The 27,692-nt window shown below is 41.6% G+C and overlaps 1 long non-coding RNA gene across 1 annotated transcript in view; it reads left to right on the forward strand.

Annotated features, from left to right (window-relative positions):
- Window positions 1–27,460, forward strand: part of LOC308475431 — a 163,059-nt gene extending 135,599 nt beyond the window's left edge. Inside the window, exons 2-5 of the long non-coding RNA XR_013985185.1 lie at window positions 11,696–12,711; window positions 26,747–26,835; window positions 26,917–27,005; window positions 27,230–27,460. This is a non-coding gene — a long non-coding RNA (uncharacterized lncRNA). The remainder of the gene's footprint in view (window positions 1–11,695; window positions 12,712–26,746; window positions 26,836–26,916; window positions 27,006–27,229) is intronic.
- The last annotated feature ends 232 nt before the right edge of the window (window positions 27,461–27,692 follow it).

Here is a 27,692-nt window from a genome sequence, read left to right on the forward strand (position 1 = left end):
CTGGGCTGCCCAGGTGACAAGATTCCCCTCTCAGCTTCACGGTTCTTTACAAACATGATATCACACAGTGCTTTTCAATGGAGCCAATTCACACATTCAGCTCAAACCAGTGTTGCACATGCATACTGAATGGTGCTACCCATGTGGCAAAGTGCCATCTCTGAGACATCACAGTGCTGCTCCCCTAGTTGCACTACACCTGGTGAGGGCAGTGGACTGCTATAAGCCACCTCAGGAATGCTGCTTATCAATCATTGATATCACAGCACTTCAAGAAACTTGAAGAGCAGGTGAGGGACAAATCAAGGAAGAAAAAGGAGTGTAACATTCTTCTGGAAAGGTCTACCTGAACAAGAACATTGAATACATGGAGTAGGCTTTGCTATCAAAAACGATCTTGTGAAGCTCTTGCCAGAAGTCCCTTCCGGCATTTATGAGCGAATTTCAACCCTTTGAATAAAACTCGCCAAAAACCAGCAGGCTACTATTCTAAGCGCTTATGCACCAACACTGAATGCCAATGAAGACATTAAAGAAAAATTTTACTCTCAGCTGGATGCCATCTAAAATTATCCTCCTGGGTGATTTTTAATGCCAGAGTTGGGCGAGATTTTGATCTGTGGCCTGGGAATATTGGGAAAGAAGGAATTGGCAACAGCAACTAGAACGGAATCTTATTTTTGACTACATGTGCAACGCACAACCTTGCTATTACCAACACACTCTTTTGACAAAATATGGGAGAGAGAGAGGAGATCCCAGCAGACTTTAGAGATGCCAAAATTATCAATCTCTTTAAAAAAGGTGACAGAACAGATTGCGGAAACTATCGAGGCATCTCTTTATTACCGGCGGCTGGCAAAATTCTGGCAAGGATCTTAGCGAATTAACAATGTCCGAGGCTACACTTCCTGAATCCCAGAATGCTTTTAGACCTTCTGGGGGGACAGAGGACATGATTTTCACCACTCGACAGCTTCAATAAAAATGCAAAGAACAAAACCAACCCCTGTATATGGCGTTTATTGACCTGACTAAGGGGCCTTTGACACTGTAAATCGTAATAGACTGTCCTTCTGAAAATTGGCTGCCCAGATAAATTTGTGAACATCATTCAGCTCCTCTATGATAATATAACAGCAAAAATTGCAGAAAACGATGGCTCTCCAAGTGAACCATTTACAGTAGGATCAGGTGTTAAGCAGGGTTGTGTTATTACCCCAACTCTATTCATTATTTTCATTGCCATGATCCTAAACTTTGTTGACGGGAAACACCCCACTGGAGTAGAAATCATATATTGAGCAGATGGAAAGCTCTTTAATCTGAGTAGGCTGAAAGCAAAGAGTAAGGTAACCGTAACTTCTGTCACAGAGCTGCAGTATGCTGATGACAACGTAGTGTGTGCACCATAGCTGTCAACTTACAGATTTGAAAATAAGGGACCAGCAGCCTCGAAAATAAGGGATCAGCAGCCAAAATAAGGGATTTTCAGAGCACAGGTATGTTCAACTTCTGAGCCCCTCCGAGCCAAAGGCAGAAAACCCAGCTAGCAGCCAAACGAAGCCTCAAGTGGTGGTTCCCACAGCGCAGCAACCCGGCAAAGGGGATGCAGCAAGGAAAACCACCGTCACCTCTCTGCTGGGAAGCACTGAGCAAAGGCGAATCCCCGGGCAATGCGGCCAATTTGATCGGCACATGGCATGCAAGCTCCACCCCCCAGTTGTTCTTAGACTCCTTATTGGGTGAGCAATGCAGCCAAGCAACACAGTTGGAGCCTCCCTCCCTGGCCAGCAGGGAAGGAGGGAGAGGAGCTGCTTCCTTTGAAACCTGGGAAATTTAAGGGACATCATCAATAAGGGACAGCAGCGGGACACAGCGCTGGGATAAGGGAATGTCCCGCCAAATAAGAGACGGTTGACAGCTATGGTGTGCACACCTACCCATTCCTATGAACACCAACCACCGGTGAGTAGGACATCAGGCTCTACGGGATCTCCAATCACAATAGATGTATCTAGAGCATCTCACTCTTCTTCCTTGAATAAGGTCATCTCCTCCCACCCCGAAATCATGATTGGGATGGACTCTGACACCATGCTGTTGCTTATTCCAGCCACCCTTTTCCAAATATTTGGACAGCCAAAGGGATCGCGTTGCCTCGTTGTCTTGCCAAATTTCTGATGGTCTTATTTAAAAGGCTGGATGTCACTTGGTTGCCTTTAACTCCAAGTTCATCATGTTTCTCTGCTCATAAAGCCTTAATGATATGAAAATGGCTTAACACATTGCGTCCTCGAGACCACAGAAACAAATTGCTCTTTGGATGTAACAATTATTGGCTCTTTCAGAAATTTATTGGCAAAACTGAGCATTACGTGATGTCCCTGCTTGATGTTTCTGTGTCCTGTGGTATAGTGAAACCATTACACGGTGTTTCACATTACTTGTCCTAGAGTAATAATAAATGTCTGAATTTGACATCCCCCCCCCCCCCCCAGATTTAAAGGGTGATATATTACTATAAGCATGGGAAACTCAAAAGACAATTTGCCCTGTTGGAAGTTTTACTGCTTGCAGTCTGTGGTTATATTTCTATAAACTGATCTTGTTTTATTAATCCTTTAGTTGGTCATCAGATGTGTCTAAACACAGTCTAAACCATTCTTTGCCAACATGGGCATGCTAGCTGATGCTATGGAAGTTGTAATCCAAAACATCCAGAGGGTACAAGGAGAGGGAACAGGGCCGTCTTTACCCTGGGGTGCAAGGGGTGCGGGGCACCTGGGTGCCAAATTTGGGGGGGGGGGCACTAGGTGCCCGCCACTGAAGTTGCCTTAGCTCTTAACTATCTACCTATTATGAAATAATAAATAATTTTGATCAAGCTAGTAAAACATAAAACATATATACAGTGGTACCTCAGGTTACATACGCTTCAGGTTACAGACTCTGCTAACCCAGAAATAGTACCTCGGGTTAAGAACTTTGCTTCAGGATGAGAACAGAAATCGTGCTCCTGCAGCGCAGCAGCAGCAGGAGGCACCATTAACTAAAGTGGTGCTTCAGGTTAAGAACAGTTTCAGGTTAAGAACAGACCTCCAGAACGAATTAAGTACTTAACCCGAAGTACCATTGTACCTAGGTATTACCGAAATGTATTCCTACTGTTTCACTAAAGGACATTCGACTTTGTGCACTCATTTACCAAAGATGCGCTGTGCCAGTGGCTACGCTTGTCATTCACGACAGTGCGTGCACGTGAAATTAACTCTTACATCAAAATATTATGTTATGTATTGTATAAAGCTGCTTTGCGACAGCAGGGTCAGAGGCACCTTTGACACCTTTGGGAGTGGCTAAACTAAATTTGGGGGTGCTGGGTGGATCTTTGCACTCCAGTGGCATATATGCTACAGACGGCCCTGAAAGGGAAGGCTGATTCGGAGATCCAGTCTTGGATGATGCAACTTGGATGTGGTTTCTCATGTTTGGTTATCTCCATGTAAGCAGCATCATTAACACTGGACTCTTTTCCCCCCTGACGATCAGAGACAGAAACACACCCGTTAGATCATACTCTGTATTTTTTTGTCTTGAAGATGGAACTACAGGATCTTGGAAAGGAAACCTGCATAAGTGAATTTATCAAACATTGTACAATTATCCTGATTGTAATAATGTCTCATTGTACTTCGATTTTCCTTTTAAAATGAATTCATTGTTATGACAAAAATTACAATAATTGTATTTTGGTGTATTGTATTGTTTTTGGTTTGTTTGCTTTTTTAAAAAACCACACAATTTGTTCCATTGTGAAGTCCACCTCCTTACCAAGCAATATGCATTCATGCATTGTATTTTATTTAACAGATTAACAATTATAGTAAAGAAGAAGAAAAGGAATAGTAAAAAACCCCTAAGCAGTTTATGTAATGTAAAATATACATTAAAATTATTGATAAAAATCAGAGTTAAAAATAAGTTAACCTAAAAAAAGGTGTATCAAAACACAAATAACATCACAAACCACACACCATAAAATTACATTTTAAAATACATGTAGGCTTTGCATACCTGGGGTGGCTTCCCTAAACAAAAAAGAAGCTTTTAGCAGGGACTGAAAATAGTATAGTAAAGGTGCATGCCTTATGTCAGAGGGAAAGCCGTTCCAGGGGGTAGGTGCAGCTATGCTAAAAAAATTAAAGATTGCTTACAAGTGTGGGGTGAATATTATGTGGCACTTGAAAAAGTTCCTGTTCCACAGATCAAAATGGTCAAGAGTGCAGGTATCTTGTTATTCGCACCACCTCAATCTCTGCGGGACTTGACATCTTTCCACAGGGCCTGCAAGACAGAGCTGTTCTGTCTGGCCTTTGGTTTGGTCTCAGTCTGACCCTTATGTTTTCCCTCCCCTTACAGTTTTGATCCATGGGCTACTTTTAAAATGAGGCTGCATTTTAAATTGCATTTTAACCTGTATTTTTAATTGTCCCCCCCCCATTATGTTTTTGTTGTAAATTTACTGGTGTTAGCCGCCCTGAGCCTCTGGCTGCAAAATAAAATAAAAATTATAAACTAATTTTTTTTTTTTTTTTGAAAAATGCAGTGAATTTGGCACCCTCCAATTCAGCTCACCTCTCTGCTTCTTGCTGTTCCTATGCCAGCCCAACCCCAACAGCCCTAAGCCCGGCTCTGGCTGGGGAGGGCGGGGTATAAATAAAAATTTATTATTATTATTAAGACAGATGAATGCCAGCAACAAAAAGGGCCACACATACTTGCAGGTTTTCATAATGCTGCAATCATTAAGTGAAGATGCACCTGTGAAGCTATGGTGTACCTTTGCCCTACAGTATGATATGATACAGGGGTCACTTGTGATCAACCTGGAAAGGAGACGATTAAGTGGTATTATGCTAGCCATCTTCAAATATTTGAAGTGCTGTCACATAGACAGGGGAGCAATGCTGTTTTCCGTTGCTCCAGAGGTCAGGACCTGAACTAATGGATTCAATTTACAGGGGGGATACTATTGTCCTAGCTCCTGCCTGACACACACAGACAGAGACTCTCACTTGGAAATAAGAAAGATATCTTTATCCAGGCAAGTAATACAGGCTCAACAGCCGCACAGGGCTCTGGAGTCATAATTCAGGAGTTGCACAGCAGAGCAAGAAGTTATTATTATTATCTATTTATTTATACCCTACCTTTTCCCCTGACGGAATTCAGGGTGACTTAAAGATTAAAAACAATAACTATTAAAAACATAGAAAGCACAACCATTAAAAAGCAACTAAATGCTGATAGAATTAAAGACATATATAATGGACGCTCGGGTCGCAACCTAAGTCTGCATGTCTGCGCACGCGTGGGTTGTGATTCAGTGCTTCTGCGCAAGCGCGACTGCCAAAACCTGGAAGTAACCCGTTCAGGTCTGCAACCCAAAAAAAGGCAACCTGAAGCATCTGTAACCCGAGGTATGACTGTATAAAATCTGTTTAAAACATACAAATAATTACAATAAAAATAGCTTGGCACCAATCCTTGAATTAAACACAGTCAGTTCCCCAAAGCCTGTTGGAACAATGAAGTCTTCACCTGCTAGTGAAGGGAGGAGCCAGCGTCTACCTTTTCTAGAGATGGAATTCCGAAGTCTAGATGCAGTAGTTCACAATTGGGAGCAGTGATGATTTCTCAACAAGCTTTCCCATCCCTCTCACCAAGCTTTTAAAGACAAGATGTGATGCACTCTCACACGAGACTCTCTTGCCTTGTGGGGAAATTGGGGTGGCAAGCGAGTTCTCCGTCAGGGCATCTGCTGTCGCCTGAAAAGGTGGAACCTGGTTCTTGGTGGCTAGGCTGCACCCCCCCAGCTCATTTGCTGCAGCTTCACCTCTGGGCTCATGAAAATTCTCCCCAGCCACCACAGAGGTGGAATCTACACACATATTTAAACAAAACGCTGTGAAAATGGTTTTTTAAAAAAAATGTTTGGAAATTTATGGCTTGTGAGGCGATAAAGAAACATTTGATAAAGATGTTTTACAGGTGGTATTTAACCCCAACCAAAATATGTAAAATGTATAAAACAAAATCAAATATGTGTTGGAGGTGTAACCAAGTAGAGGGGATGCTCCTACATATATGGTGGACTTGTGATAAAATCAAAGGCTTCTGGGATATGGGATATGAAGAGCTAAAGAAACTGTTTAAACAACATTTCATTGAGAAAACAGAAGCTTTTTTACTGGGGATACTAGGCACTGATATAGCCAGAGAAAATATGAAAATATTTCTTTATGCTACAGTGACTGCGAGAACACTAATTGCTAAAAATTGGGGGGGGGGGAGAAAGAATTCTGACAAAAAAAGAAAAAAAAGAATGGCAAGATAAATTATTTGACTATATAGAATTGGCTAGAATGACAGATGCAATTAGGGGTCAGCCCAAACAAAAATTTCAAAAAGAATGAGGAAAATATAGAGACTACCTTAAAAAAGCAGTGCCCTCAAATTAATACTTGGACTTGTTTCGATTCACTTTGCAAAACAAATCATGATGTAAAAGCTAAAAATAGAAAGAAAAAGGGTAAAAACGAAATAAGACGGAAACAGTTTACCAAAAACGAAAACAGAACCGTGCTGAGGATGAAGGAATTCAATTGGAAGAAAAGAAGAATTGAAACATGGTATACATACATTGTTCACTATTTGTTTTTGTAGAAGCCTTTGTATTTTACTTTGACATTGTTTTTTTCTTTTCACGTTTGTGTTTCTTTCTGTTTTTCTGTTTTCATTTTTATGTTCAGTTTTATGAGTGTATGTGTTTGTGTTGCAAAATAAAATAAAAATTATAAACTAAAATAATTAAAAAAAAAAAATGCAGTGAATTTGGCACCCTCCAATTCAGCTCACCTCTCTGCTTCTTGCTGTTCCTATGCCAGCCCAACCCCAACAGCCCTGCTGAGCTCAGGACAAGGATTTTGACTAAATATGTAGAAGAACTTCCTGACAACACGTCACAAAGTGGAGCAGACTGCAGCAGTAGAGGGTAGCTTCGCCTTCATTCAATGATTTTAAGTAAAAGGATGGATCTTACCAGGAACGCTGCATTGCCAAAGGGTTGGATTGCATGGCCTTTGTTGAACCTACCAACTCTATGATTCTGCGATCAAAAGCTATTTTGCTCTTTGTGCTCTCTTTAAGAAGAAGGAGTAATTTCACCAGGAGATTAATCTGATTTAATAAAGACATTTGATGGAAAAAATCTAGGGCCTGAGACATAAAAATGTCAAAGCTGGAATGGTTAATAGCCTGATCTGGGATACACTGTGACAGCTAATGAATGTAGCTATTTGGGCGGCAATCTTTAGCAAATCACTTTTTCCAGCTGGTGTTATTGAGGGAGGTTTCTTCTGCCCTCTGAGTAATGCTCCTGTTTAAAGTCTCCCTCTTTTTTCCTGCTTCTTCTTCTTCACCGCAATGTTTTCTTGCAGCAAATCAGGAAAAAAATGATCCGGGAAACGAGGAAAATATGTGTGTGAGAGTGCGTGTGTGCGTTCATGCAGGTATAGCATTGTGGCTGAGAGATCAAGGTATGCTTGAGAAGGTCATTGATCTGATTCTCACCACTGCCTATGGCAACCAGATTTACTTCAGCTTTTTCTCTTCTTCTTGTGCACACGAAAACAACAAAAAAGAACATCACCTTCCATAAAATCTCTCTGTGCTAATTTACATGTATAAATGCAAATTTAGAAATACTATAATTGACCAAAATAAAATTAAAAAATGTAATACATCACATCACAGTGTGGAACAAGAATTCTGGGATTGTATTGGCTACAACTTTACCAACTGGGCACTTTCGCAAAAGCATTTGGTACACACAGGTGAGGGCTTGAGACCCTTTTAGAATCACTACATAGTAGAACTAGCTATGACATGAAAGGGGCAGTGTCAACAATGTATGGCAGGATACCAAACAGCTTTGTTGGCAACACAAAAGTTATCGGAACAAGACAGGAAACTGAAATAGGGATTTTGATAAGGGAAAATGCATGGCGCAATCCATCTTTGAAATTATCTTGAAATTATCTTTTGATGGCACTGGACACCCACACACCTTGCAATAATTATTTCTTCAAGCTCACCACTTCTCTGGAAAGGCTGTGGAGAACAATGCTCTTATTTTCATACTTGGTGGAAATGTACTTTGGTTAATGGCTTTTGGGTTGGGGAAAAAGTGTTTCGTCTGGCCTCCAAAATCACAATACAGTCTAATTTTTCCTAATTCGGCACTTGCCTTGTTATCCTTAGATCTAACTGCAAATTCTAATCTCAAATTTAAAGAATCAATTTCCTTCTTGTTCACAGCAGCTAGGCTTCTTCTTCTTGTTGTTGTTAATTGAATTTATATACTGTCCTATACCTGGAGGTCTCACGGTGGTTCACAGAATAGTTATTGCCCAACGATGGAAGGAAGCTTCCAATATACCAACAGTAGCTTGCGGGAGGAAGAATTCTGAGAACCACTGTTTACTCCTCACAGAAATATAGTTCACAGCACCCTTAACATACTAAAGTTTCCAAGAACCTTTTGGGTTTTTTTTAGAGGGCTGTGTGTATGCTTCAAAGCCTTGTTGTGCACACAGACTTGGTGACTGGTCCAAGGTCACCCGGTGACCTTGATGGTTGTGTGGTGATTTGACATCTGGTCTCACAGGTCCTAGGTCAACACTCTGCCCCCTAGCGCTACACTGGCTTACTGCTGCCTTCTGACCCAGTTGTAGCTTCCAAAGAGGCTCCCAATTGTGGCTTCCAACAGTTTCCCTCCATATAATAAGGACAGTAATGGAAACTGGAGACAGTGGACAGATCTTTCTTGCCCATGCGAAGGCGCAGCAGCTAACCAATAATGGGATGGTTTGATTCAACATAATGAAAATGCCGCATCAAGGAAAAGGGGGAGAAAAAGAAGTCAAAGTAATTTCTTTGCTAGCTATCAGGCATGCTTTATTAGTGCCTCATTGCCTGACCTTTGTGCCACAGCTGAATTGATTTATAAGCTTCCCCTGTCTGTGTGACACATTTTATTCGTCAACCCTACCGTTGGCCTGGTTTGTTCCCGATTAATTTATTATGGCATCATTCAATGCAGAGCAGATTTGGGAGAAAATTGATTATTGCCTTTGATGAGATGGCATGCCTGTCTCTACCCTGCTCCAGAAATGGTGAGTCATCTTTCTCTGTCAGCAAAACATCTGTAACGGAATTAGAAATGTGTGCTCAATGCTATTAGCATCAATGAATGGTGAAGATTTGTTTGCCGCTTGGCTGACACCTATTGCAGTCAGAAGAGGTACATGAAGAAGCAGGTGCCGTTATTATTTATAAAAAGTATTTTCAAAGAGCACTGTGGAGTTTTACTTAATAATGATCTGAAAGTAGGCTCCGGCTCCTGGTGTGAATGTCAACTCTGCTTTGAAATACAATGTCAGTACCATGGAATCGCAGCTGCAAATTTGAAATCTGCAAATGTGAAGACCGTGATTTTTTGTGAAAGAAGAACTGCAGTATTGCGTGAGCTCACGACTCCAAAGTCACATTGCTCACCCAGATAGGCTGCTTCGTTGCCAGCCATTGTGTGAGCATTTATTAGTGGTACATTGGTGCCAGCCATGCTTTTGAGGGAAGAGAGTTCCTAATTTGGGAGGTAAAGAAAGCGAACATCTGTGCTATCTGAAGTACAAAAGCAAAAGGCAAGTGTAAAAATAACTGAAGTTGGGAGTGCCAGAATCTAGACATAACACCAGCCTAATCCAAGAACAAATTATATGGAAGAATGAAAACAATCAAGAAGATATCGGCAGATGGTGGGATCTGGAGACAGATGATTCAATATCTCTGCAGCAGATCCATTTTTTAAAGCCATTACCCACTGTCCATGTAGTCTTATGGTCACCTATTGAATAAGATCTGGAAAGTACAATCCTTTTAGAATCTGGGGGCAACATTGCCAGTTTGAAATTGGTTATTGAGCTATGTGGACACACCAAAAACGAACTTGTGTATACATACACAGGAATGCAGATAATTGCACTGCATCCCACACCACATAGCACATAGTTAAACTATGGAATTCACCCCCACAATGATGACCACCTACTTGGATGGCTTGAAAATATAATTGGACACATTCATGGTGAATAAATGATGGCTATGTTTTTCCTCCACTGTCAGAGGCAGTGTCGGAGCACACTAGGTCCCTCCCTTCAAAGCTTACACAACCTCCTTTAAAGAAGCTTCAGACAGCATTTTTATGAAGCACCTTCCCTCTTCTGTTAAACCTTGCTGCAGCCATGTTTAATGGAGGAGTGGAGGCATTTTGCAGAGCAGTTTATCAAACTGTTCAGTGAAGTGCCTTCCCTGCTCCATTAAAGAGGTTGACTGAGCAGCTGCTTGCTTACTCACGTGCCTGGCTGCTTTATGTGACACTGGAGTTGCTATGGCCATCTACTGGCAGCCACAAGAACTGCAGTGTGATGACCTCCTTACACTTGTACTTATATAGAAATATATTTATTTCTGCAGGGCTTAAATGTCCAAAGATACAAGTCACATCCATTGCTCCTCCCACTTTTGCCTCTGACCCCCACCCACTAGTGGCAGGTGGCCCCCCAAGTTTCCACAATGGAACGCAATGGACCTTTGACTGAAAAAGGTAACTCATCCCTGCTATATTTGATGAAATACATGAAGAAGTTTTTAACAGTGGCTAATACTATCTAGTTGGCAACATGCGGTGGTACACCCCCCCCCCCAATACAGTAGCTTCTAGAAAACAACATGCTGCAGTATTTAGCCATTGTCATTTCACAGTTGATAGCTCATGAGATTTCACAGCATGCTTGAATTAAAATAATCACATGATGACAAAAAAAGTTTTCTTTGAGATAAAAGATGCACTTCCAAAATGGGAGTTTGAATTGCTCGTCATAATTTCTCATTCAGAAACTTGAACTGTGAAATTGGAAAACTCACCCTATTTTGAATATTAAGAGACATACATTTCCTCTCTCTTTGATAGCTTCAGGTGGTGCAACATGGGGTGCAGCACTTCTTGAAAGGGTAGATTTTCAGGACAGCATTACACCAATATCCTAGAGTATTCCCATTTATTTGACTGTCCTTCATTTGCTCAGAATGAACCAGGAGGGTAATTCCATTTAATCTGTGTGAGAACAGAGGTAGCCCCCCCCCCACACACATGAGACCTCCCCATCATCTTGTATCTCCACCTTTCCTTCCTATTCCACAGCAGCAACTCGGCCAGTCAGGTGAGCAGTGCTGACCCACCATGCAATCCACTACTGAGCCAGAGACAATAACAGAAGCCTAGACCTTTAGAGTTTGAAGGGACCTTGGGGGTCATCTAGTCTAACTCCCTGCAATGCAGAAATCTCAACTAAAGCATCCATGTCAGGTTGCCCTCCAAACTCTGCTAAAAAACCTCAAATGAAGGAGAGTCTATCAGCTTCCAAGGTAGTCCATCCCACTGCCGAACAGCTCTTACAGTTCTTCCTAATGTTTCATAGGAATCGCCTTTCTTGCTATTTGAACCTGTTGTTCTGGGTCCTATGCTCTGGAGCAGTGGAAAACAAGTTGGCTCTATGCGCCAGCCCTTTAGCTAAACCTAGACAGCATCTTAAAAAGCAGAGACATCACCTTGCCAACAAAGGTCCGTATAGTTAAAGCTATGGTTTTCCCAGTAGTGATGTGAGGAAGTGAAAGCTGGACCATAAAGAAGGCTGATCGCCAAAGAATTGATGCTTTTGAATTATGCTGCTGGAGGAGACTCTTGAGAGTCCCATGGACTGCAAGAAGATCAAACCTATCCATTCTGAAGGAAATCAGCCCTGAGTGCTCACTGGAAGGACAGATCCTGAAGCTGAGGCTCCAATACTTTGGCCACCTCATGAGAAGAGAAGACTCCCTGGAAAAGACCCTGATGTTGGGAAAGATGGAGGGCACAAGGAGAAGGGGAGGACAGAGGACAAGATGGTTGGACAGTGTTCTTGAAGCTACGAACATGAGTTTGACGAAACTGCGGGAGGCAGTGGAAGATAGGAGTGCCTGGCGTGCTCTGGTCCATGGGGTCACGAAGAGTCGGACACGACTAAACGACTAATCAACAACAACAACATCATCGTATCTTCTCTTAGTCTTCTCTTCTTCAGGCTATACATACCCAACTCCCTCAACCGTTCCTCATAAGGGTTGGTTATCTTGGTTGCCCTCCTCTGAACACATTCCATCTGTGTGCTGGATGCAGCCCTCCAAGTGGGGTCTGAGCAAGGCAGAATAGAATTGTACTATTGCTATTACTTCCTTTGATCTGGACACTCTGCTACTGTTGATGCAGCCTAGAATGGCATTAGCTTTTCTTTTCTTAGTTGCATCACACTGTCATGCAACTTCAAACTGGGAGGAAAGCAACCAAGAGCCTAAGTAAAGGATTAATGCTCACAAGGGCTATAGAACTCTGTGATATCATATGCCCGGGACAGTTATTTCAGTTGGTACAGTTATGACAGTTATTAACAGTATTTCGTGTGAGAGCAGTTGTTCTGCTGTCTGCCTCAGAGGTAGCCTGTAACAGTTTTTATCTTAGATGCAAATTTATATGTAAGATATATTAGCAATGTAAGTAACACATACCTGTCTTGTATATTTAATCTAACAAGTGCAAGTACACTGGGTAAAAAGCTATTTGTTATTTAAACCTTAAAAGAGAGTGTAGTTTTCATAGGAGGGAAAAGGGAAGAAATTAAAGGGTCAAACGACCTGGATTCTCTTCCGCATAACTCTGTAAAGCCCAATTCCCACACAAATGTGGTTGTAGGCACTGGCAGAGGTAGGAGGAAGTTTTTTCATGCTCCATGGCGAAAGCCTGTTGTGGATCTTCCCAGTGGGAGACAGGAGGTAGGTGGGTGTAGGTTTGTAGATTTCTCTCTCTCCAGGCTCTGAGTAATGTAATGTGGATTAATGCCTGGGCTCCTGTAGTGGGGGAAAGAAGTGGTTTCTGCCCAGGATGAGAGCCTGTTGGGGGGACTCTGTTCCTCCAGGTCAGGGATGGGGGAGAATGTGTATAGGGGTAGGTTTGATGGGTGGTTTTTCCAGGTTGGTTGGTTGGTTGGTTTGCCACAAGACTGAAAGGCATTTTTAACATAACTCCAGTGTGACTGGTATTTTGCTAGTTTATATTGTTTTAATGGTTTTATTGTAGTTGCATATTTCTTTTTTTATTAATATGTCTTTCACTGTTTTGGGGTCGAAAAGTATATATGCAAATGAACCATAGAATAAAGTTGTTGTTGTTGTTGTTGTTGTTGTTGTAATATTGTTGTTGTAATATTTATACCCTGCCCATCTGGCTGGGTCCCCCCAGCCACTCTGGGGACATCATAATAAATAATCATAAATACTTATTTATGACATCATACATAATCATTCAGTTATGAAGCTCATTTGGTGACTTTGGGTCTCTATCTCTCAGTTTAGCCTATCTCAGAGACATGATTTAAGGATAAGATGTTTTAAACCTCACCCATGTAGATCTCTCTGAGTGTACTGGAGAATGGGTGGGGTATAAGTTTGATTTATTAATGATTCACTGATGAGGTTTTGGTGCTTATTAAATCCCTCTTGATATGATATGATTTACTATATTTCTATGCTGCTTTCCATTCAAGTGGACCCCAAAGTGGCTTGGAAACAATAAATAGCAACATACTTTCACCTGCTAGTTAAACTATTTCGGTGGAAGTGAAAAATGCAGTCCCTTTGCAGTCGCTTCATACAAAATTCTACGCTTCCGGTGCCCAACAGAACAGTAATAGCAGTCTCATGTTTTTGTTAATTCATCTTCCCTTCCACAAAGACCGCTTAAAGATCTGAAGCATCCCACTGCAAGTACTTCGACATTAAAAACCTCACACCTCCTCCCCTGCCTTGCTACTCAACTATTTCATAGCTGCCACCTGCGCAACAAGAGCAGATCGGAGGAGGCTGATAACGGATAGGCTGAGCGGTTTTATTTTCATCTGAACTCTTCTGTAAATATAAACAACACCTGATCATCTGGATTGAAATGGCCCCCCAGAGGATACCTGGGCCATCTGCCTGGAACTTGGCAGAATCGATGCAGCCAAGCTCAATAAATGGCAATCAAGTACCTGCTCAAAAATGTCTCCTTTGACGGGCATCAAAGAAGCTCTTTTTAGGCACAGCTTTCTGTTTTGCTTCAGTCCAAACTGCTGGGCTGGCTCATATAGGCACATCCATCACTTAAGGACTGCCTTGCCCATATGTCCCAAACCGGTAACTGAGATCATCCGTGGGCGGGGAAGCTGTATTAGAAGGTCCCCCATGGATGAGAAGCACAATTTAAGTCAATGATGAGTCATGGCTTCAGTGTAGTAAGCCAAGCTCTATGGAACTCCCAACATTCGGAAATCAGACAGACACCGGGTTTCAAGGGCTGGGTTAAAACACTTTTCTTTCAGGAAGCTTTTGCACTGCAAGTACTACTTTCACAGAGCCATCAAGTTGGAAGGGGCCCAAAGGACCATCTATGCAGGTATCATAGCTAAATAATCCCTGACAGATGGCCATTCAACCACCATTTAAAAACCTGCTATCTATTTTGTGATGTTTCACATTTTATAGATTGCACAGTCCGCCCCCCCACCCCCCATAAGCCCTTTGGGGACATATAGTGAAATGTGGGGTGTAGATTCATTTTAAAAAATACAATAAATTGGTAACTGTAAGCATGTGTGCATGAGTCACCCCAGATTCAACACTGCAGATAGCATTTTTATAGCTTCTTGTGTCATATCTCAGGGTGTTTCAATTGACTCGGTTTACATGTAGAACCATCCCACCATCACCCAATACTTCTGCCCATCTGCCACTCTTTCCATTCTCCCGATCTCCCCAGCTGTTTCCCCACCATCATCAGGGATGCTTGGGGAATGTGAATTTTACAAATCCCAGTGTGAATGGACCATGATCCATATATCCCATGCTAACCCGTGGCTTGAAACAGAGCCTTCTATGTGGTTTTCCTCTCCAAATGTTGCATCATAGATTCCAGCTCAGAAAACATATATTAAGAGAGCCATCCTACAGGGGGAGGCAAGTGGTGGAGCAGACTAACCAGCCATATCCAAAGACCTGCTGGGCTCAGACATGCGAGGCAGAAATGAAGGCAGAGCAGAGCTTTCATGCTCTTTCATCCCTACGGGACCGCCTCTCTTGGTATGCCCTGCAGCAGAGGACCTTAAGGTCCACAAATGACAACAATTTGGAGGTCCCAGGTCGCAAGGTGGTTAGATTGGTCTCAACTAGGGCCAGGGCCTTTTCAGTACTGGCCCCGACTTGGTGGAACGCTCTGTCACAAGAGACTAGGGCCCTGCGGGATCTGATTTCTTTCTGCAGGGCCTGCAAGACAGAGCTGTTCCGCCTGGCCTTTGGCTTGGACTCAGTCTGACCCTTATGTTTCCCTTCCCTTATGGTTTTGATCTCTGGGCTACTTTTAAAATGAGGCTGCATTTTAAATTGCATTTTAACCTGTATTTTAATTTGGTTTTTCCCTATTATGTTTTTATTGTAATTTTACTGGCGTTAGCTGCCCTGAGCTTGGCTCTGGCCAGGGAGGATGGGGTATAAATAAAATTTGTTGTTGTTGTTGTTGTTATTTTCCAGGCTTGTTTGTTTGTTTGTTTAAAATACTTTTGCCTACATTGGTTCAAACAGGAGGGAATTAGATTTGCCAGCTCCATTCCACCCCCTGTTCTAGGGGGGGGGGGTCAGAATTCTTCAGAACTGTATCTCTCCCCAGTCTGACACTGGCATGAAAATTATCCGCCTCTATCAATTTCTGAAGTCCTACATTAGTCAGGTAGGGGCTGCAGTAGCTTCTGCAGTGGCGGAGAGAGACCCTCCAAGGTAGGATCTCCACCTCCGAGGTCAGAACTCTCCTTCTGCATCTTTGGATGGCAGGGTAAATGCATTTGTAAATGCATATTTTGAGGCAAAATGTGTTTGGAACTGTACATCGCAAGAAAAAAATCAGAAATGCAATTTTTTCTGCAGCTTTAAAACAACAGCAAGCAGCACCCAGTAGCGATGGTGCAGAACAGGTGAAGTCCCGGCAGACTGGAGGAGGGCAAATGTTGTCCCTATTTTCAAAAAGGGGGAAAGAGAGGACCCAAATAATTACCGCCCAGTCAGTCTGACATCAATAGCAGGGAAGATTCTGGAGCAGATCATTAAGCAAACAGTCTGTGAGCACCTAGAAAGGAATGCTGTGATCACTAATAGTCAGCATGGATTTCTGAAAAATAAGTCATGTCAGACTAACCTGATCTCGTTTTTTGACAGAATTACAAGCCTGGTAGATGAAGGGAACGCAATGGATGTAGCCTACCTTGATTTCAGCAAGGCATTTGACAAGGTGCCCCATGATATTCTTGTAAAGAAGCTGGTAAAATGCGGTCTTGACTATGCTACCACTCAGTGGATTTGTAACTGGCTGACTGACTGAACCCAAAGGGTGCTCATCAATGGTTCCTCTTCATCCTGGAGAAGAGTGACTATGGGGTGCCACAGGGTTCTGTCTTGGGCCCGGTCTTATTCAACATCTTTATCAACGACTTGGATGATGGACTCAAGGGCATCCTGATCAAATTTGCAGATGGCACCAAACTGGGAGGGGTGGCTAACACCCCAGAGGACAGGATCACACTTCAAAATGACCTTGACAGATTAGAGAACTGGGCCAAAACAAACAAGATGAATTTTAACAGGGAGAAATGTAAAGTATTGCACTTGGGCAAAAAAAATGAGAGGCACAAATACAAGATGGGTGACACCTGGCTTGAGAGCAGTACATGTGAAAAGGATCTAGGAGTCTTGGTTGACCACAAACTTGACATGAGCCAACAGTGTGACGCGGCAGCTAAAAAAGCCAATGCAATTCTGGGCTGCATCAATAGGAGTATAGCATCTAGATCAAGGGAAGTAATAGTGCCACTGTATTCTGCTCTGGTCAGACCTCACCTGGAGTACTGTGTCCAGTTCTGGGCACCACAGTTCAAGAAGGACACTGACAAACTGGAACGTGTCCAGAGGAGGGCAACCAAAATGGTCAAAGGCCTGGAAATGATGCCTTATGAGGAACGGCTAAGGGAGCTGGGCATGTTTAGCCTGGAGAAGAGGAGGTTAAGGGGTGATATGATAGCCATGTTCAAATATATAAAAGGATGTCACATAGAGGAGGGAGAAAGGTTGTTTTCTGCTGCTCCAGAGAAGCGGACACGGAGCAATGGATCCAAACTACAAGAAAGAAGATTCCACCTAAACATTAGGAAGAACTTCCTGACAGTAAGAGCTGTTTGACAGTGGAATTTGCTGCCAAGGAGTGTGGTGGAGTCTCCTTCTTTGGAGGTCTTTAAGCAGAGGCTTGGCAACCATATGTCAGGAGTGCTCTGATGGTGTTTCCTGCTTGGCAGGGGGTTGGACTTGATGGCCCTTGTGGTCTCTTCCAACTCTATGATTCTATGATTCTAGAATAATGTGGAAACAGGTGGTCCAAAAAGTGAATAATTGCAAAGAAAGTGACATGGATCAGAAATCAACTGATCCCTAGCAGCCAGGAATCCAAGTCTTATTTGTTAAGTGGAGAAAAATAGGTGGAGTTAGGGAATCGTTTACAAATGAAAGCCACCAGACATGAAAAGGGTTCGGGACCCCTCCTGCCCTTCACTTTGCTCCCCCAACCCTCTCAATATTTTTTATCTTTATCAATACTTTGCACACAGGAGCAAACATAATGCCCCAAGACTTTGTGTCCATGCATTTTTAATAATACAGTCATACCTTGGGTTATGTTCACTGGAAGGACAGATCCTGAAGCTGAGGCTCCAATACTTTGGCCACCTTATGAGAAGAGAAGACTCCCTGGAAAAGACCCTGATGTTGGGAAAGATGGAGGGCACAAGGAGAAGGGGACGACAGAGGATGAGATGTTTGGACAGTGTTCTCGAAGCTACCAGCATGAGTCTGACCAAACTGCGGGAGGCAATGGAAGACAGAAGTGCCTGGTGTGCTCTAGTCCATGGGGTCACAAAGAGTCGGACACGGCTAAACGACTAAACAACAACAACACCTTGGGTTAAATGTGCTTCAGGTTGAGTGTTTTCAGGTTACGCTCTGTGGTGACCCGGAAGTAACGGAGTGTGTTACTTCCGGGTTTCGCCGCTCGCGCACGCGCAGACGCTCAAAATGACGTCACACGTATGCACAGAAGCGGCAAATTGTGACCCGCACACGCACAGACATGGGTTGCGTTCACTTCAGGATGCAAATGAGGCTCCAGAACGGATCCCGTTCGCATCCAGAGGTACCACTGGAGGAGGAGGAGGAGGAGGAGGAGGAGGAGGAAGAAGAAGAAGAAGAAGAAGAAGAAGAAGAAGAAGAAGAAGATTTTCTTTGTTTCTGTTTGGAATTACACCTCACAAAAAGTATCCATTTTATTTAAACCATCTTGACGTCTTTTAAACACAGTAACTTACATTTATGCAATCAAATATGAATGACACTCTTTATTTATAAACACAAGTTTAAGTGCAGATTAAAACATTTGGAATGAAGTTTTGCCTGTCCTTAAAGTGATTATAGAGGTGGAGTTTGGAAGGGATCCTAATATCTGCCTGTTAAAAATGATTTGCAAGGCAGCATTAGATGAAAATGTAGGCATCACAGGTACTTAATGCGCTGCCTGCGGCAAGAATAGTTGTGGTAAATAACTGGAAACGTGAAAGAAGAAGAAAATATTTAGAGGAGGAATGGAGAGAAAAAGTTGGGTATATAAAAAGTTAGACCTTTAAACAAAGATTGAGGGAGAGGCTAATGAACTTTGAGAAGGTAGCAAACATTAATAAATCGAACCTTTTGGACTCAGTCTGAGCAGAAATATTGGCAAGGCTTTAGATTTTCTCAATGGAAGATTAAAACACCAGAGTTCTGTGGGTTTTGGGTGAAATGGTTACTTCATTTCTTTCCATTTTTTGTACATGAAAAGCACACATTCGTGGAATGTATGTAGAGATCTATTACCTTATTTGGGTGCTCGGTTGCTATATGCGGTGAAAATAATGGGATGGAGAGTGGAGCATCACAACCAAGTCCTGGCCCCTCCAGGTGCATCACCATCCCCTCCATGGGCTAGAGAGTGAAAGTCTGTCGTGGGGCCTCATGTACTTGTGGAAGCACCCCATATGATTTAGAGCCAGTTATGCAGGGTGCCTCCATTAGTCCAGGAAGATCCCTGTACTTCAGGCATTCACCCAACAATTTATTTGGGGTGAAGACAAGACACAGATGATGTACTGGAAGAAACACACCCTAGCATTTCCTTGTGTCATTGTCATCATGCGCAGCACTGAATGCTTCTATCATCTCTATCAACTATCTATCTATCTATCTATCATCTATCTATCTATCTATCTATCATCTATCTATCATCTATCTATCTATCTATCTATCTATCTATCTATCTATCTATCTATCTATCTATATCTATCTATCTATATCTATCTATCTATCTATCATCTATCTATCATCTATCATCTATCTATCTATCTATCTATCTATCTATCTATCATCTATCTATCATCTATCTATCTATCTATCTATCTATCTATCATCTATCTATCATCTATCTATCTATCTATTATTTCAGGAGTGGGAAACATTTTTCAGCCCAAGGGCCACATTGCTTCATGGGGAAAATCCCCGAGGGTTGAATGCCAGTGGTGAGCAGGGTCAGAGGTAAAACTGGGTGGGGCAAGGCATGCGATTTGTACAGTAGACTGTATTTCAGGCCTTAAGAAAGTCAGAGGTGCCAACACACCTGTCTCTATCCAGCCAGGGAATGCAAATATCTATTTCATCAGAGTGAAAAATCACCATCCATGTACAGCTTATCTCTAGAAGCTATTAGGACTGGTTGCATAGAACCTAGAAGGTTGCATAGCCTTCTAGAACAATTATGATATCCAGGGATGCTTTGGACTGACTTGGATTATCTTCTCCTGTTTTATGTTTCCTTATTAACAAAGAATTCACTCTCAGACTGTTTAGTAAACAAGAAAATGTGAGGTTTACTCACATCAAAGTCTTGACAGGATTCAACAGATATGATGATGAAAATCAGACAGGCAATAGGCTTTAAATGTTACAAATTTCCATAGTCCAGTTCAAAATGGAGATTGTTCTCTGCAGGAGAGCAAATATTGTTTTTTTCCATTGCAGTTAGGAAAAAGAATGTGAGACAGGAATGAATATTCAGGGATTAACTCCCTGCCACCAGGTTTTGTGGGTATGACATCATGTTGTTGTTGTTTAGTCGTTTAGTTGTGTCCGACTCTTCGTGACCCCATGGACCAGAGCACGCCAGGCACTCCTGACTTCCACTGCCTCCCGCAGTTTGGTCAAAATGACATAGTGTCACCTTTATACATGGAGCCATTGCTCCTGTTTGTGACTATCTAGCAATCATTTCAGCTGCACAGGAAGAAGGCATGTGGCCTAAAGTGAGTCCCAAGGGCCGGATAAAGATACTTGGGGGGCCATGTTTGGATTCTGGCCCTGAGATTTCCCACTCCTGATCTACCTATGTAGATACAGTGACAGACAGACATGCTTTGATTACTATTGCATTCCATTTATGTTTCATATTTTTATACTGAATAATAAGAAACTTAAAAATAAATTAAAATAAAGAAGAACCTGCGACTGACTGATGCGGCAGGTTTCTGGTAATGCTTATCCACTCAACACTGAGATCATTTATTAAAGGGTTCAATAGCAAAGAAAGGAAAAGGAAAGAAGTTTCCACTGTTAGAAACCTCAAATACAATAGCTTATAAAAATGGCACCTGCTAAGCTAATAATTTAAAGTTCAGAATACACGATCTACCTACAAGTATGTGCCAAATTGCACACTGATCCAATAAGAAGTTTCACAGCTACAGCAAGTAAAAAAGTTCTGAAAATGGACCTTTTGACACTTGGTACTCCAATTTTTCAATTTGCATATCACACATTGCTTCCCAGTGTGGAGGGAAACTACTGATGCACTTTATGTGGTCTTGTCAAGGAAGGCTACCCTTCATTGATTTCATAGAATCATAGAGTTGGAAGGGACCCAAGGCTCAACCGTCTGCAATGCAGGAATCTCAGCTAAAGCATCCATGACAGAGGGCCATCCAACCTCTGCTTAAAAGCCTCCAAGGAAGGAGAGTCCACAACCTCCCGAGAGAGACTGTTCCACTGTCAAACAACTCTTACTGTCAGAAAGTTTTTCCTGGTGGTTGGTCGGAATCTTCCTTCTTGTAACTTGAAGCCATTGGTTCAAATCCTACTCTCCAGAGCAGGAGAAAACAAGCTTGCTCCCTCCTCCATGTGACAGCCCTTAAGATATTTGAAGATAGCTATCATATCTTCTCTCAGTCTCCTCTTTTCCAGGCTTAACATACCCAGCTCCTTCAAGTGCTCCTCATAAGGCTTAGCTTCCAGACCCTTGATCACCTCGGTTGCCCTCCTCTGCACACGTTCCAGCTTGTCAACATCCTTCTTAAATTGTGGTGCCTAGAATTGGACACAGTAATCTAGATGTGGTCTGACCAGGGCAGAGTACAGTGGTACTGTTCCTTCCCTTGATCTGGGCACTATGCTTGATGAGTTTCTGAGCAGTGGTTCTAATATTAATAATAATAATTTATTATTTATACCCCGCCCATCTGGCTGAGTTTCCCCAGCCACTCTGGGCAGCTCCTAATCGAGTGTTAAAAACAATACAGCATTAAATATTCAAAACTTCCCTGAACAGGGCTGCCTTCAGATGTCTTTTAAAGATAAGATAGCTGCTTATTTACTTCACATCTGAAGGGAGGGCATTCCACAGGGTGGGCACCACTACCAAGAAGGCCCCCTGCCTGGTTCCCTGTAACCTCACTTCTCGCAATGAGGGAACCGCCAGAAGGCCCTTGGTGCTGGATTTCAGTGTCTGGGTTGAACGATGGGGGTGGAGACGCTTTCCTTATTAAGGCTTTCCTGCCCCCCTTAAAGTCCATGGCAGAAACTACCAAGAAATTAAATCACTGCATGCATGGATAAATTTTTGAAGCAAAAAATGCATCTGGACTCCTAGAGGGAGCACTTAATGGATGCTACATGCAAAGTCTATTCATTTAGTTACAACAGTGTCGCAAAGTGATTGGGTGAGGGCTGACCAACCTTACTCTGCCCATGGGATACCTGAGAAATATGGGAGACCAATGTTGCACAACACTGTTGCTGATCACAAGGCATGTCTGTTAAAACATTGGCCTTAGCTCCCAATTCTCTGATTTTGTGGAGCGCAAAACAATGAAAGAGCCTTAACTCTGGTCTTTTTCTTTTTTACTTTTGCTTTATAAAATCCCTAAATCAGATTATCAGATTTGCAGTCTTCTATACATGACCTAATTTATTGTTACATTAGAAATAATGACCTAAATGTCAGTGTCACTACAACAGAGTTAAACCTTCAGGAATTGGGAAGTTTGCCCAAAATCATGTATAATCTAGCAGAGTAGATATGTCAACATGCATAAGTACATGTAGTTTGTTTGACATGATCACCCATAATCCTATAATAATGCAGAATAGAATTTCCTGGAGGGTTTTCCTCAGCTTTAAAATGTCTCTGACATATAATTCCCCTAGCCCCCATAATTTTAGAATGCTTTAATATCTGTAGTAAGTGGAGATGTCTCAAAATGAGAGAGATACACTTTCCTAGCAGCAAAAAAGTCATTTCTTTTTTTTTTAGAAAAATATTTCTATTTTATTGAAAATTTTCAGTGGGGAAAAAAGCAGGGCTTTTTTCAGCTGGAACTCACTTCCAGCACCTGTCAGGTGGGTGCCACCGACATTCTAAGCAAACTAGGGAGGTGTTCATGGTGATTTCCAGCACCTCTTTTTCTAGAAACAAAGCACTGGGTGAAAGAAAATAAAAATAAAATAAAAAGGTGCTTGAAACTGTAAAACAATACAATATATAGGTATATAAGTAATGCTATTATTCCACTGAGTATCTGCATTAAAAAGATACCTGCAAATATGACATGAAGGCTGGTAACATCAACCCCGCCTTGTGGGAATTCCTTGAAGACAACCACAGTGCCTGGAGACAGGCAGTCAAGTCATGTATCCACAGCAGTGACCAAAGGAGAAATGATTTCTGGAAGGGGTAAAGAAAAAAGAAACGCCATGGTGCATCTGCAGCAGCACAACCAGACACCCTCATCTGCCCCAGCTGAAACAAAACATGTCTCTCCCATATTGGTCTCTACAGCCACAGCAGGCACTGCAACCTTCCAGCAGCTTGACCTCACCCCTGAAGGCGCACTCCTCTATTGTCTCCCAAGGCAGATGGATGCCAATCAATAAATTATTAAGAAGTACAAAGTCACCCCCCCTCCATCCCTACTGCCAGATGTGCCAGTCCTGGTGTGAAATAATTATGGAAGCAAACTCCCAGCTCTTTTTTTAATATATATAAGAGATTTATTAGGATTTTAAAAATATTACAATAAAAAATGAAAAAGAAAAAAAATTACAAAATAAAAATGTTTAAAAACACTCAGATTTTCTATTACTTATTTTTCCTTAGCTTGTTTCCCGGACCTCCTCATACCTCCCTTTCTTGTATTCCAGTTCAGTTTGTTGGTTCAGCAAATCCTTACCCTCTTTATTTATCCTAATCTTTAGTCTTAAAATAGTAACTTTAGATTTTTATCTCTTAACAACCCATTTTTCATATTCCCTTAAAGCATTACAGCTGGAAACCACTTAATTTCTATCCTACATCATTCTAACATTCATTAATTTTACAATATTTCTGTAGATAATCTTTGAACTTCTTCCAATCTTCTTCCACCGACTCTTCTTCCTGGTCTCGGATTCTGCCAGTCATTTCTGCCAATTCCATATAGTCCATCAACTTCATCTGCCATTCTTCCAGAGTGGGTAAATCTTGTGTCTTCCAATACTTTGCGATGCTGTTGTGGCATACATAAAAAAAGTTCTATCCTTCTTTGGCACCAATTGGCCGACTATGCCTAGGAGAAAGGCCTCTGGTTTCTTCAGGAAGGTATATTTAAATACCTTTTTCAGTTCATTATATATCATTTCCCAGAAAGTCTTAATCCTTGGGCACGTCCACCAAAGGTGAAAGAATGTACCTTCAGTTTCTTTACATTTCCAACATTTATTATCGGGCAAATGATAAATTTTTGCAAGCTTGACTGGGGTCATGTACCACCTGTATATCATTTTCATAATATTCTCTCTTAAGGCATTACATGCCGTAAACTTCATACCTGTGGTCCATAACTGTTCCCAGTCAGCCATCATTATGTTATGTCCAACATCTTGTGCCCATTTAATCATAGCAGATTTCACCGTTTCATCCTGAGTATTCCATTTCAACAGCAAGTTATACATCTTTGACAAGATCTTAGTTTTGGGTTCTAATAGTTCTGTTTCTAATTTTGATTTTTCCACCTGGAAACCAATTTTCTTATCCAAATTATATGCCTCCATTATCTGATAGTAATGAAGCCAGTCTCGCACTTTGTTTTTTAATTTCTCAAAACTCTGCAATTTCAATCTATCTCCGTCCTGTTCCAAAATTTCCCAATATTTCGGCCATTTGGCCTCCATATTGAGCTTTTTCAGAGCTTTTGCTTCCATCGGTGACAGCCACCTTGGGGTTTTATTTTCCAATAAGTCCTTGTATCTTATCCAGACATTAAACAATGCTTTCCTGACAATGTGATTTTTAAATGCTTTATGTGCTTTGACCTTATCATACCACAGATATGCATGCCATCCAAATACATTGTTGAAACCTTCTAAATCCAAAATGTCAGTGTTTTCAAGAAGCAACCATTCTTTCAACCAGCAAAAAGCTGCTGATTCATAGTAAAGTTTAAAGTCTGGCAGGGCAAATCCACCTCTTTCCTTTGCATCTGTTAATATTTTAAACTTTATTCTAGGCTTCTTGCCCTGCCAGACAAATTTAGAAATATCTCTCTGCCACCTCTTGAAACAGTCCATTTTGTCCACAATTTGCAATGTTTGAAACAAAAACAACATTCTAGGCAATACATTCATTTTTACCGCAGCGATACGGCCCAGCAGTGAAAGCTTCAAATTTGACCAAATTTCTAAATCTTTTTTCACTTCAGCCCAACATTTTTCATAGTTGTCTTTAAATAAATTCCCATTTTTTGCTGTCATGTTAATCCCCAAGTATTTAACTTTCTTAACCACTGTTAAACCTGTCTCATTCTGAAACCTCTCTCTCTCCATTAGTGTTAAATTTTTCTTTAAAACCTTGGTCTTTAACTTATTCAGCTTAAATCCTGCAACTTGACCAAATTCTTGAATCAGTTCTAAAACTCTATTGGTACTAGATTCTGGCTCCTGTAACGTCAATACTAAGTCATCTGCTAATGCTCTCAATTTGTACTGTTTGGCTCCGACCTGTATACCTTTAACCAACCGGTCCCTTCTAATCATATTCAGCAGAACCTCCAGGACCGATATAAAAAGCAATGGGGAAATTGGGCAACTTTGTCTTGTCCCTTTTTCTATCCTAAATTCTTCTGTCACCACATTATTTACAATTAGTTTAGCCTTTTGTTCTGAATAAATTGCACTTATACCGTTTTCAAACCCTTGGCCTACCCCCATCCCCTGTAGGTTCTTCTTCATAAAACTCCAAGAGATATTATCAAAGGCTTTCTCCGCGTCCACAAATATCAAAACTGCTTTGGTATTTATGTTCACTTCTAATTTTTCCAAAATATCAATTATATTCCTCAAATTATCGGACAAGTGTCTTCCCGGGAGAAAGCCCGCTTGATCTTTATGAATCTCTTCCATCAATACTTTTTTCAATCTCTTGGCCAAAATGTCTGCAAAAAGTTTGTAATCCACATTAAGTAATGATATGGGGCGGTAGTTCTTAAGCTGAGTCTTTTCGGTCTCTGTCTTCAGTATAAGTGTAATGTACGCCTCTTTCCAAGACTCTGGAGCCCTTTTCCCTTCCAATATTTTTTGATACAACAGAATGCAATAAAGAAGAGAAGTCAAAATGAGAAGAAAGACAAAATTTTGGGGAAAATAAAAGAAAGTGAAAAGAAATTGAGAGCAAAACCAAAGTCGCAGGAGATTTTGAGAGAAATAAAGTTATACCAAGTACAATATATGGAAATGATGAATCAGGAAATAGAATGGAAAATCAAACTCCCAGCTCTTTTTTTGCACCTCCCAGATCCCTGTGGCCTGTGGAAGAAAGGAAGGAAGGAAGGAAGGAAGGACAACCCTTTGTAGGACAGTGCTGTACTGAAAACTTATCCCATTTATTTATTTTACTAACTCTCATCCAGCAATTAATGAGAAAATATATTTAATAAGAACATTATCCAAGAGAGAAAATGATGGAGAAATACATATGGGTCAAGTGCCGGGTAATTGTCACACTTCCTTTATTTTTGGGGTTGCTCAGGGATGTTTATGAGTGTCCTTTCATTCATTCTACAAATCATCTTTCCAGGGATCTGGACTCTGCAGCCTTCCTGGGTGCCTGTGTTTCCTGAAAACCCTATGGCATTCTCAGCTGGGCTTTCTTGTAAACATGGGAAGGTGAGGAAGCTTCCTACTGTGTGTCTGACAACTTAAATATTTTCCACATATATCCTTTCATTCTACAAATTATCTTTCCAGGGATCTGAACTCTGCAGCCTTCCTGGGTGTCTGTGTTTCCTGAAAACCCTATGGCATTCTCAGCTGGGCTTTCTTGTAAACATAGGAAGGTAAGGAAGCTTCCTACTGTATGTCTGACAACTGAAATATTTTTAAAGAAATGAGTGTGGGATGGATTCTTTTTCAAGCAAGGTAAAACAAAGGGCTTCCCTTAAAAACAAGTGAATGCATCAATCTCAGGCACCTGGGAGGCAGCCTCCACAGCTTTTCTGTGCCTCAGTTACAGTTCAGGGAAAGACACCACAAATTAACTTATCCCATGGGTTTTTTTCAGATCAGGAAGTGCAGGCAGCCAGGGAGGCCGCAGAGTGCTGAAGAAATGTTTAAGGTAGCGGTAAAAACACAGAAAACACAGCCTCACTTCCACTACAATGATAAATAAATTCTAAAGCGCCCAGGGAAAGAGACAGTAAAATTAAAGCCTCTTTGGCAGGACAACCTGACAGTGCAGAAGTCAGAAGAGTGATGATGTATTAGAATAAACTCATAATAGTTCTGATTATTATTTATTGCCTGGGCAGTATATTTTTCCAGCGATGAGACAAACCGAGTTCTGCTGCGTTTCCGCTAACATAGCTGGAGATCATTAGCTCATTTTTCAACACTTCCTCAAATGTCAGTGGAAGAGACAGCTCATGCTTCTCCATCCTTCTGAGATTTCACTCCACCCTGTGCATAGATGTTGTGTGGTACCAAGAGGGAAAGGCAGTGAGATCAGCCTCCAGCAGTTTGCCAGC

This window comes from Podarcis pityusensis (assembly GCF_964106645.2).
Source record: "Podarcis pityusensis genome assembly, chromosome: 4".
NCBI classification, from domain to species: domain Eukaryota; kingdom Metazoa; phylum Chordata; class Lepidosauria; order Squamata; family Lacertidae; genus Podarcis; species Podarcis pityusensis.